General features: G+C 42.7%; 1 non-coding gene across 1 annotated transcript; it reads right to left on the bottom strand.

Moving 5' to 3' along the window:
• Positions 1-11980: 11980 nt before the first annotated feature.
• On the bottom strand, positions 11981-12087 carry LOC120870644. The gene has a single exon (XR_005722844.1). It is a non-coding gene; the product is annotated as a U6 spliceosomal RNA (small nuclear RNA).
• Positions 12088-12291: the final 204 nt, after the last annotated feature.

A 12291-nucleotide genomic window follows, 5' to 3' on the forward strand; every position in this document is an offset into this window, starting at 1 on the left:
GAAGAGCAAACCCTTTTGACCTTTACAGAGATCTTCATATGTCTCCAAATTTGATGATCCATAAGTATTTCTCCAGATTTTCTGAATCCTATTTACATGGAGAGGCTGCTGATTCCTGCTATAGACTCTTACCACAAATTAACCACTGCTCTTTCACTTAAGTTTTGTATCTCACTCTGTGTAAGATTTTTGAGCTGCCTGAAAACATTTCCTGAAATGGTTTCTCAAGTCTCTTTTCAAACATCTGCAATTATGTGGATTAAGAAAGCTAAACTGCCATCAAGATCAAAACACCAATCTTTAATTTATCCTAAATTACAGTTCTGAAAAACCGTTACTTTTTCACAACTCTTCACATCTTCATTACTTCCAGCAACAGTGTTAATGATTAGTTTTTTCTTTCGTGTGTGGGTGTGTACGTGGTTGGGTGGTGGTGGTGGCAATATATGCAAAGAAACAGTTTTTTGTTTCATTTTTGGCCTTGCCAAGTGGCTTGGGGAATTTTAGTTCCCCATCCAGGGTCCAACCAGGGCTGCTGGCAGTGAGAGTCCTAACTACTGGACCGCCAGGGAATTCCCAGAAACAGTTTTTAAAGTCGTTTTTATTTTCTGGTAGGTTTCTGCCTACTGGACCACTTGCTGAGAAACACAAAGCTGTTTTGGGAAGCGGGCTGGTCTGCTCTCTTCACTCAGCTACACCCAGCTGGGTGGCGCCATTCCTGCCCGTATTTCAGCAAAGCTGCACGTTCCCACGCTATCAGGAGTCTTTACTGACAGCTGAAGCAACCAGCATGTTAAATCTGCAGATGCCACATGTTTACTGTACCGAATATCCATATCAAGGGACACAAACAAGTAATAAAGCCACGTGCTCCATTATTACTTCACTGATTCACTGAAATAATTCTAGATATGATGAACTGTAGCTACAGAGTGAAGCCCCATTGTTAAGTGTGTTTTGGTGGTTTGGGGTGGAGGACAGATTAATGGGAACACATTTCAAATGTTGCTCCTTCACCGAGGAGAGACAGAACTCACATAACACAGTTTGCATCTTTGCCTCCTATGTAAATTCCTCTCCTTTTTCTGTCATTGCATCACTGCTGAGTCTTCAAGGCATGACCCTTGTTAGGAAATTATGGAAAACATGCAATGACTCTATCATCACCAGTTACACGTGCCTTCTTGCTTGTAAATGCACCCAACTTTCAGTCTCATTTACTGATGATAAAATTGTAACAGGTCCAACAGCCTTTGTTCAGCGGGTGGATTTCCTGGAAAAGGATCCAAAATCGTAGATGGCCAGATGACTCGCTGTGAAGGGAGCAATGGCTTGTCACGGGTCACGTCAAAGACAGCCCTGACTGGAAGAGTTTGGCATCTTTTGGACATTTTTTCTTTACAAAGATGACAAATTTCTTTAGCTAGGCTTCCTTTTAAACATTGCATGAAAGAAGCTTTGTTGATTGTGTCAGGGAGGTCTTTGACCCTCCAGAGACCTCAAACTCCCCATATTGGACTGAGGCTGTCCCTCCAGCATCTTTGCTATACATATGAAACTGCAGCGATTACATGCAACTGTCAGCTGTTTGAAATAGGAAATAGGTAAGAGATGTATGTGTTCCTGAGAAGAAGGAATGAGGCTGCACTTGAGAGGAGGAGGTTGAGAGCATTATCTATAGGTTTCTGAGCATGTGAAAAGGTATGATGCATGAAAAGGACCTAGCACAGAGTTGGCATATGATCCAGCAATCCCTCTCCTGGGCATATATCCAGACAAATCTATAAATGCATGAAAAGATGCATGCACCCCAGCGTTCATAGCAGTTCTATTTACAATAGTCAAGACATGAAAATAACCTAAATGTCCATCAATAGAGGAATGGATAAAGAAGATGTGGTATATATACACAGTGGAATATTATTCATCCATAAAAAAGTGCCACAGTGCCATTTTCAACAACATGGATAGACCCAGAGATTATTATACTAAGCAAAATAAGAAAGAGAAAGACAAATACCATATGCTATCATTTATGTGCAGAATAAAAAATATAACACCAATCAACATGTCTACAAGACAGAAACAAACTCACAGATATAGAGAATGGATTTGTGGTTGCCAAGGGGGAAGAGAGTAGAGAGGGAAGGATTGGGAGTTTGGGATTATCAGACGAAAACTATTATATATAGGATGGATACACAACAAGGTCCTACTGTATAGCACAGGAAACTATCTTAAATATACTGTGACAAGCCATAGAAAAGAATATGAAAAAGATATATATATCTGAGTATATAAATATATATATATAACTGAATCATTTTGCTGTACAGCAGAAATTAACATTGCAAATCAACTATACTTTAATAAAATTTAAAAAAGAAAAAAAAGAAAAAGACTTAGCCCAGCACCTTGCAGATAGAAAGAACTCAATAAATATCAAATTATTATTTACTTAGCAGTTTTGGCACTCTTGACTTCACGTGCCAGCAACACTTCCTGACTTGCTCATTTCCTGCCCTTCCTTGGGTCCTTTTGCCTATCTTAAGTTCTTCACTCCCTTAAAATAATGAGTGTCTTCTCCACATCACATCTGGGGTTTCAGAGCTTGGAGCAGTGAGGGACCACATGGATAGGTGTAGTAATAGATAGGGATAGTGGCTAATTCCCAAGCCTTCTGACTTAAGAACATTCAGGCTCTGGGGACAGGGTTTACTTTTTCCGAAATGGAATCCTGTACATATTGCATTTGATGCTTTCGAATTGTGCTGGAAAAGACTCTTGAGAGTCCCTTGGACTGCAAGGGGATCAAACCAGTCAATCCTAAAGGAAATCCACCCTGAATATTCATTGGAAGGACTGATGCTGAAGCTCCAATACTTTGGCCATCTGATGTGAAGAGCTGACTCGTTGGAAAAGACCCTGATACTGAGAAAGATTGAAAGCAAGAGGAGAAGGGGATGACAGAGGATGAGATAGTTGGATGGCATCACCAACTCAATGGACATGAATTTGAGCAAACTCTGAGAGATAGTGAAGGACAGGGAAGCCAGGCATGCTGTAGTCTATGGGGTCTCAGAGAGTCGGACACGACTTAGCAACTGAAAACTAGCAGCAACAACGACGTACTGTATAGTTTACAGTGACTCCCATCTGCAGCGATACTGGTAGTGGTGTTTGGTGGAGCATCCCAACTACCTCCGTTTCCAAAACACAGGCCCGGTCAGAATCAGGGACATCAGCTACTTCACACAAGCAGAACGTGTTTATTTACCATAGCCCGAATCATGCCAAAAGCCGTGCCCCAGGTGGGCAAGAGCCTGAATGAGAACCACCCCAAAGGAATCACCTGCCTGGGGCTTTGGACTCATTCTGAGTTGTTGAACGTTCTGCCCTCCTGGTTCACTCCTCTGTGGTGGGTCGGCCTGGGCCTGGGGTGGAGGGTGGGGACATCTGCTGGGCTGGAGGGAATGGAGAAGTGGCTTTGTCTGTCGGACTCCTCCTATGACACATACGGAGCCGCTGGAGGAGTTGTTCCAATCCTGTGGTTCTGGGCTCTGAAGTGGTTTCTATCATAATAGCAGCAATGCTCAGGCTCAGGCCAGTGGGAAAATAGGCTGGCATCTAGGAGCCTCCGATTTTGTTTTCAGATTCGCCCAAATGTCTCATATTTTTCTTATGAGTTTAATTTTTCTGAATCAGGGTTGAAATAAAGTCTGTATATTATATTGGTCGCTCTTTTTTCTTATGTTTCTTTAATGTGTAGGTTCTCTCTCTCATTTTTTTTTTTTTTTTCCTCTCTTGAATGGTATTTGTTGAGGAATCTGTGTGTGTGGTGGAGGAAAGTCGGGGAGGCAGTTTCCAGTAGAGTTTCCCACCGTTTGGTTTTGGTTGATTATGACTTGAGGTACTACGTAACACGCTCCTCTGTCCAACAAATTCCCTGTAAATTCGTAATTTCATTGGTAATTTCCTGATTCAGTGTTTATATTTGCAGGACTCCTCAGAGAATGCTGAGAACTTCCGACAGAACGTATATAGTATCTGCTTGTCTTTCTTTCAGTGATGTTATCAGTTATTAGTCATTATTGACTAATCCATGATTTCATTGGGAGTTGCAAAATGGTGATATTGAAATTCTATCATTCTGCTCATTTCAGTTCAGTTCAGTTGCTCAGTCGTGTCCGACTCTTCGCAACACCGTGAATCGCAGCACGCCAGGCCTCCCTGTCCATCACCATCTCCCGGAGTTCACTCAGACTCACATCCATCGAGTCCGTGATACCATCCAGCCATCTCATCCTCTGTCGTCCCCTTCTCCTCCTGCCCCCAATCCTTCCCAGCATCAGAGTCTTTTCCAATGAGTCAATTCTTCCCATGAGGTGGCCGAAGTACTGGAGTTTCAGCTTTAGCATCATTCCTTCCAAAGAAATCCCAGGGCTGATCTCCTTCAGAATGGACTGGTTGGATCTCCTTGCAGTCCAAGGGACTCTCAAGAGTCTTCTCCAACACCACAGTTCAAAAGCATCAATTCTTCGGCACTCAGCCTTCTTCACAGTCCAACTCTCACATCCATACATGACCACAGGAAAAACCATAGCCTTGACTAGATGGACCTTAGTCGGCAAAGTAATGTCTCTGCTTTTGAATATGCTATCTAGGTTGGTCATAACTTTTTCCAAGGAGCAAGCGTCTTTTAATTTCATTCTGCTCATTTGCTACTGGATTATTTCTGTTAAGAGAAATTCCCTTATCAATCATGTGGTCATGTATGGTTCCTACAGGAAAGGCAGGATAAATGTTGATTTCTCTTCAATAGCAGTTTTCAAATTATTGAGTTGTCTACTAAGAACACTCCAAAAGTGACCAATTAAAAATAATCATTATAAAGTCATGGATTTAAACATATTTGATGTACTTTAGTTCACTGTAGTCCATTGTAATTACTATTCTTTGGCAATGGCACCCCACTCCAGTACTCTTGCCTGGAAAATCCCATGGATGGAGGAGCCTGGTGGGCTGCAGTCCATGGGGTCACTAGGAGTCAGACATGACTGAGCGACTTCACTTTCACTTTTCACTTTCATGCATTGGAGAAGGAAATGGCAACCCACTCCAGTGTTCTTGCCTGGAGAATCCCAGGGACGGCAGAGCCTGGTGGGCTGCCGGGGTCGCACAGAGTCGGACACGACTGAAGCGGCTTTGCAGCAGCTTAGCAGCAACATGAATACTTAAACTGTCCCGTGTTGGCCAACGTCGCCTCCTTCTGATATAGTCTCAAAAGATTTTGATAATTCCTGAATTTCTGATATGATAAATATCCAAGCACAACTTGTGCATTTCCTTCTCCAGGTTGGAAACCAAACATTTCTTCAAGGTTTCTATTGATGGAAATGACAACTAGAGACCGTAGTCAGGGAGCAAGTGATGCTCATTGGTAGTGGGTTGGTGTTTCTAGAGCCTTCTAATGGAAAGGAAATAAATACACATATATTTAAAAATATCATCCTTTGTGTATACTAGTACTTTCAATTCCAAATAGAGAGTCTCACTGGGACTTCCCCGGCAGTCCAGTGCTTAAGACTTGGCACTGGCCCTGTACAGGGGCACAGGTTTGATCACTGGTTGGGGAACTAAGATCCCCCATGCCTCACTATGTGGCCAAAAAAGAAAAAAAAAATAGAGACTCTTACTGTCTTATGTAACTTCATATATCTTACATCTGTTCTTTCTCCCAACCAAAGATCGAAGTCCCCAAACACGCCATTTGCCTTATCTCTCAACATTGTCACCATTAATTGATTCAGTATATCTCACTACGGATATCCAGTCAAATTACTGTGGTTTAAAGTTGTTTGAAACAGTTCTGTCTGTGATTATACCACTAACTCACTGTGCAGTTAGAGTCTTCTATCTTGCTCTTGATTTGTAGGAAATGCTTTTTCAAGTTTTTTGTTTGTACTTAAGTAAAATATTTACACAATTCTAAATTCAGATCTATAAAACAAGGTATATCAGAGAAACCTAGTTTCTATCCCAATCTCCTCTATTCTGTTTCCTCCTTCCCCCATAGGTAGCCATTAAAAAAAAATTTTGGCTCATCTTTCTATTCTGTGTGATATATAGTAGCATAGTAAGTGGTTCCTCCCACTTTTCATTTTAAAAGTATTATTTTTTAATATTTGTTTCTTTATTTGGAAATATCAGGTCTTAGCTGCGGCATGTAGGATATTTGATCTTTGCTGTGGCATGTGAGATCTAGTTTCTAGACCAGGCATTGAACCCCAGGCCCCCTGCATTGGAAGGCTAAGTCTTAATTAACCACTGGAGCACCAGGGAAGTCCCCCAAAGCATTATTTTTTTAAGGTGAGCTGTTTACATAGTTTCACTTTGCTTCTTTCTACTTTAAATGTGTGCTGGCCATCACTCCACGGCCGTGTGTATATATATATATATATAAATTCTTTTTTATGCTCCTCAGTACTTGATACTTAATTTAACCAGCCTCTTACTGTGGGACATTTGGGTTATTTCTAGTCTTTTGCCATTACAAACAGGGCTGCAATAAATAACTTTATGCAAACACTTTTCTATATATTTGTCAGTGATTTTCTGGGATAGTTTCCAGAAGTGGTATAGATGGGCCAAAAGGAAGTGTGTATAGTTACTGCCAACCAAATTCCCTTTGAGAGAGGTGGTCTCATTTTGCACTCCAACCAACAGTGTACTTGTTCCCTAGAGGCTGGCCAACAAAGTGTGTTGACAAGCTTTTGGATTTTTGCCAATCTGAGAGGTAAAAAATTATGAACTTAGTACAGTTTCGATTTGTATTTTTCTTACTGGAAGCAAGGTTGAATATCTTTTTACACAATATGGAGTCCTATTTCCTTTTGTAACTGTTCATGCCTCTTGCAATTTTTAAGTTGAGTTTGTGGGAGTGGAAAAAAATTTCCTTTCTAGGTTCTTTAGCTGGTCTAATAGTTAACTTGACATAGACAGGTTAATAAGAGAAGAGCCCCATAAAGATATAAGAGCCCCATAAAAATAAGAAACACAAAGGCAGTCATGCTACTGAGGCTTATATGCCATCCTGAGCTAAGGAATGAGATGGGGCCTGCGGCTTGACCGGTAGATGGTCAATTCACAGGAGGATGAGAAGAGTAGATGTTTGGTGATTAGATGTTTGCCCTGACAAGCAGGTAAGTCTTTCAGGTGAAAACTATCCCTGGTTTTAGCTCTCTCTCTGGGCCAGGTCCCCTGCCTAAATTATTTAGGCAGTTAAGGGAAAGGTAAAAACCTTTTCCTGAGTCTGCTGGGTCTTGATCACCTTCAGGTCAATGGTCCATATGCCACAGTTGCACATTTTGGAGTGGCCTATTTTTTTTCCCCTTCAACTGGTTGGTTATTTTCCCTCTATTTTTGGAAGCTCTTTATATTTTAAGAATGTTAGCCCTTCATTTGTGAAATGTTTGTCATTTTACTTTGCTTATGATAATGTTTTCTCTTGTAAAATTTTTTGCTGTTACATTTTTATGTAGCCAAACATATCAATCTTTTCCCTCAATAGCAGCTGGATTTTTAGTCCTAGTTATGTAAGTATTCTCTACTCCCAAATAATAGAGAAATTCATCCATTTCCCCCTCCACTATCCTGTAAATAGTTTCACCTAAAAAAAAAATTCTATATGGAAGTTATCCTTTTGTATGCTATGATAAATGAACCTTGACTTTTTTTTCATATATAATCTCAAATTTGATTTTATTAGCTCCCTCCCCCAGTCACCCTTCAGCTTGCCTTTTCCTGGATGTTTTATTCTTTTTGAGATTTGCCAAAACAGGACATGGATCAAAATAAACATCTTTTCAGCTCTCTGCATTTGTTTTCATTTTACTGTCTGTTTTTCTTTCCTGGACTCTGTGATTTCTGCCCAGTGTTTTTCCAGCAATTCAAGGGATTTATGATCTTTGGGGCTTCAGGAAGAAAGAGTAGACTAAAGATCTGTTCAGAGAGTGGTTCAAGCTGGAGAGGTTGTGCAGACGCCCAGGAAGGCAGGCTCTGCTTGGAGGTGGGGTAGAAAATGCTTCCGGGGTGGGGTGGGGGTAGAAAGGTGTGAAGCATTCAGTAACTCAGTTTTTGCTGATGATCCATGTTCCTTGTTTCTACCATCTTTGGTCTTTTCTTTTCCATCCCTCCGCTTCCTTACCTACTTTCAGACAGCTCCTTGCTTTTCCCCTACTTTTCTTTGCAACAGCTTCTTATCCCAACCATTCAGCAAGCTCGAGGGTGCCAACTGATGGCCTGCTGCCTGAATGTCTGTAGAAACATTCAATTTGCTAACAGCGTGTTTACAAAAAAACATTGAATACATTCCCAACATTTAAAAGTGGGAGATTGCACATAAAAATCCAGATTTTTGGATTTTAAATATTCAGGCTATCTGGCATGAAGGGGCCCACATTCATTGCTGGTAACAATGGAGCTCCCCATCTCAGGTCACCAGAGGCTACTCGGTGTCCCCTGGCCTCCCTAACACTGAGGGAAAATGTCAGCTGGCATTTACCATTTAGCTTGAGCAGCTGTTTTCCCTCTAGCAGAAAACTTTCGGTCCTTACCCACTTGTTTACTCCAGAGTGGGAAAACAAAGAAACAGCCGGAGTCTTGTTTTTCTCAACCTGGGAATGCTTTGTCATCGTTTGCATTTCCTGCTTTGACCCTGAGGAGGCTGAGCTTGCAGCCTTTGCTGTAACAAAGACTCAGGCCTCCTGCTCACTTCTCTCCCTCTCTCCCTTTTTCTTTCTCCATTGTACACTCTCCTCCCACCTTTTGTTCATGTGAAGATTAGTATTTAATGCATTGCTATGACATTGAATAACTTCAGGACCACTACTGAAACTGTTCTGATCTTCAGTCTTTAGAAACAGTCTTCAGAAATGGTTTTCAAAACCATTGTGTTTCTGCAATAGTTTCATGTGTGAAAGAAAATGAGAGCAGTCACTTTATCAAGAATCTAGCTGGCACAACACTGTAAATCAATTATACTTCAGTTTAAGAAAACATAAGAATTTATTTGTATCATCAGCTAACAAGCTATTCATATGGGTGAAATCTGAGAAACATTGAGCCAGGCCAAAGAGCCTTCTTTTAGGATTATTATCAGCTGGGGGATGGCAATCGGAGGGTAGTAGCAGAAACCCGAAAAAAACAGTGACAAATTACGGGTTCTATTTTTCTGCATTTAAAATAACTCTTGGGATTCCCCTGGTGGTCCAGTGGTTAAGAATCTGGCTTGCAACCCAGGGGATTTGGGTAGGAGCCCTAAGAACTAAGATACCACATGCTGCGAAGCAACTAAGCCCCCACACCACAACTAGAGAGTCCGTGTGCCTCACTGAAAGATCCTGCATGAAGCAACGAAGATCCCGCAACTAAGACGTGATATAGCTAAATAAATAAAATAAATATAATAAAAGTTTTAAATAACTTTCAAGGGGAGAACAGGTCTCCTCCTAGGGACTTGGCTTCCTCTAGCTTCCTGAGCCACCAATACAAGGCTGACTCTGTCCTATATTTAGTACCTCATTTCTTAACTTATTTTCCTTTTGCACTTACACATCTTGACTATTTGTTTACAATCTGTCTCCCCCACCAGACTGTAAGTTCACCGGGGGTCCAGACAGATGTCAGTTTTCTTCATTCTGACTCCCCAGCATGGAAAACAGTGAATGTTTGTTGAGTAAATGAATAAATGCTCTCAGCGTGGCTATTGGAACTCAGATCACCCCCTGAGTCTGTGTTTCTGGGAGGAAGAAGTGGGAGAGTAAAGGGCAAAAGGGGACCGAAGCCTGGAGTGTCAGCTCCAGAAGAACTCTTCTACAGGTCCATTTCGTGACTTAGACTAACACTCCCTTAGCCAGAAATGTCACACGGTCACTCCTGTTGAATGGCAGGTTGATAAAAAAAATTTTTGTTTATAGCACAGGAATATTAATAAGCAAAATAAAACTAGGGTCTCTAGAAGGAGGAATGGGAGAATGGATCCCCTCTCTGAATGCTAGGAGCTCCAGAGACATGGGACTCTTCACCATGACCCTTAGCCCTAGATTTTCTACTTTATTTACTCTTATGAGTAACATCAGCTTCCTTGAACTTCACCACATGGTGATTCCTTAATTTTGTACTTACTGATTATTTGTTGAGTTTCTAAGATGTAATTACACATAATTCCAGGAAGTATGAGTAGTAAGAACCCCCTCCCCCAAATCTGTCAGTTCTATTTTTAGGCACCATTGGCTCAGCTGGTAAAGAATCCGCCTGCAATTCCAGAGACCTGGGTTCCATCCCTGGGTTGGGAAGATCCCCTGGAGAAAGGAAAGGCTACCCACTCCACTCTTCTGGCCTGGAGAGTTTAAAGACTGTATAGTCCATGGGGTCATAGAGTCAGACCCGACTCAGAAACTTTCACTTTCACTTATTCTTTTTGAAACACTCAGCGGCTTAAGCTCTACCTTACAGGTCCCTGACTGGGTATGTGTGTACAAGTGTGCACGTGTGAGTGCACAAACCTGTGTCCACACATCACAAAAAGGAGGAGGGTGTTAGCCTCTCCATTCTCCTTTCCTAGGGTGATGTTGTCGGGAACTGAAAACTCTTTGCCGTGCAGAAGGCAGGCTTGTGCACCCCAACAGGTAACCGGAGGTGTGCACAGAGTTGGGGGTCCCAGCCTGTGAGCTCACAAAGGTGATGAGGAGGGCTGAATTCCAGCCTGTGCTCAGCTCTCTTGGTCTCTCACCCTGGCACAGGGCTTGGGCTGCTTGCCCAGAAGGGTCGCTGGTTTATGCAAAATGTGCCCTTCATTGCCATGGGTGTATGCTTATCAGCTGCCTGTGCCCAGAGGAAGGGCCCTTTCCTATTTAAATCACCAGAGGAAGAGTCTTTAAAATGTACCCGAAGTCTCCCTGTGGGCTGGCTGCAGCCTCCTCTCCTGTACCGCGGTCAGTAGATTTTGCCCCTGCTTGTTCTGCAAGCCAGAGAGATGGGTGAGTTGTCACTGTCCACCGCTCACCCCTTCTCTCCCTTCTTTCCTCCACCGAGTCAGTGTCGGACTACTGGATGTCGCGCCGGGCGCTGCCCTCAGCAAAATGCAGCCGAGCTCACGTGGGATGCTGCCTGTGCTGTGGAGGTCCACCCGAGGTCAAGGAATATCCCAGCCTAGCTCACAGCTCGTTTCGAAATCGCCTTGTGGGTGTCTGACCTCAGCCTCCCTCATCTTAATTCTATTTTAGAGAGTGACACCTGCTGATGTTAGCTCCAAACTGGGATGAGCTGTTTCTGGAGCCCCATGTGCACGGGCCACACCTTCCAATTTGGAGAACCTGTGAATGTACGAAATAATCGGCTCTCAAAATGCTCAGTGAATAAGGAGAGTACAGAATATTAAGAGTTATGGAGCAGACTTTTATTTTTTAAATGACAGATTAGCCTGTTGTCAAATTAAATCTCAGAGAGAAGTTTTCTATATAACAAAAATGTGAAGGGGGAGAGTCTGGGTGAGGAGGGCGGAGGAGAGGAGCCCTGCCCACAGTGTACCTGCCTAGATACTCACCAGAGCCCCTTCAGGCACCTCCCTGTCTCTCTAAGGGTCTGTGGAGCATGGTTTGCGTGAGTGCAGGGCAGTGGAAAGAACCCAGGCTTGGAGCTGGGAAATGGCATGAGTTCTTGCTTTTCTACTAATTCTTTGAGAGGCCTGGGGCAAGTGAAACAATCTGTCTCTCATGTAGACTCATGTCACCCACGGCGGCAACGCAGAACAAGTCATGCAGGTGCCTGGAGCTTAAATGGGGAATTACTCCAAAAGATCTCCTTCTCACCTACTCGGAATGTCCTTTTTCAGCAGCCTCCTCCATCTCTTCATTTGCCCATGGATCTTTTTTTTTTTTTTAAACTGTATAAACTATTTATTCACACAGCGCCCACACATAAAAATATGGAACGCTTCACGAATTTGCGTGTCATCCTTGCGCAGGGGCCATGCTAATCTTCTCTGTATCGTCCCAGTTTTAGTATATGTGCTGCCAAAGCGAGCACTGCCCATGGATCTTGATATACTCTGGGTTGGGGGGGAGCTGATGGCCGCTTCAAACTCCATTATCCTCCTCTCCTTCTGCAATGGGGCCTCAATTTTACCTGGGTGTCAGTATGTTTAAAAACATTTCCTTAGACTCCCTTGCTTCTAGGAGTAGCCACATGGCTACTTGACTAATAAATCATTAGAAGTGTGCTTTCAGGAAT

This window comes from Oryx dammah, unplaced genomic scaffold, assembly GCF_014754425.2.
Source record: "Oryx dammah isolate SB20612 unplaced genomic scaffold, SCBI_Odam_1.1 HiC_scaffold_11, whole genome shotgun sequence".
Taxonomy (NCBI): Eukaryota; Metazoa; Chordata; class Mammalia; order Artiodactyla; family Bovidae; genus Oryx; species Oryx dammah.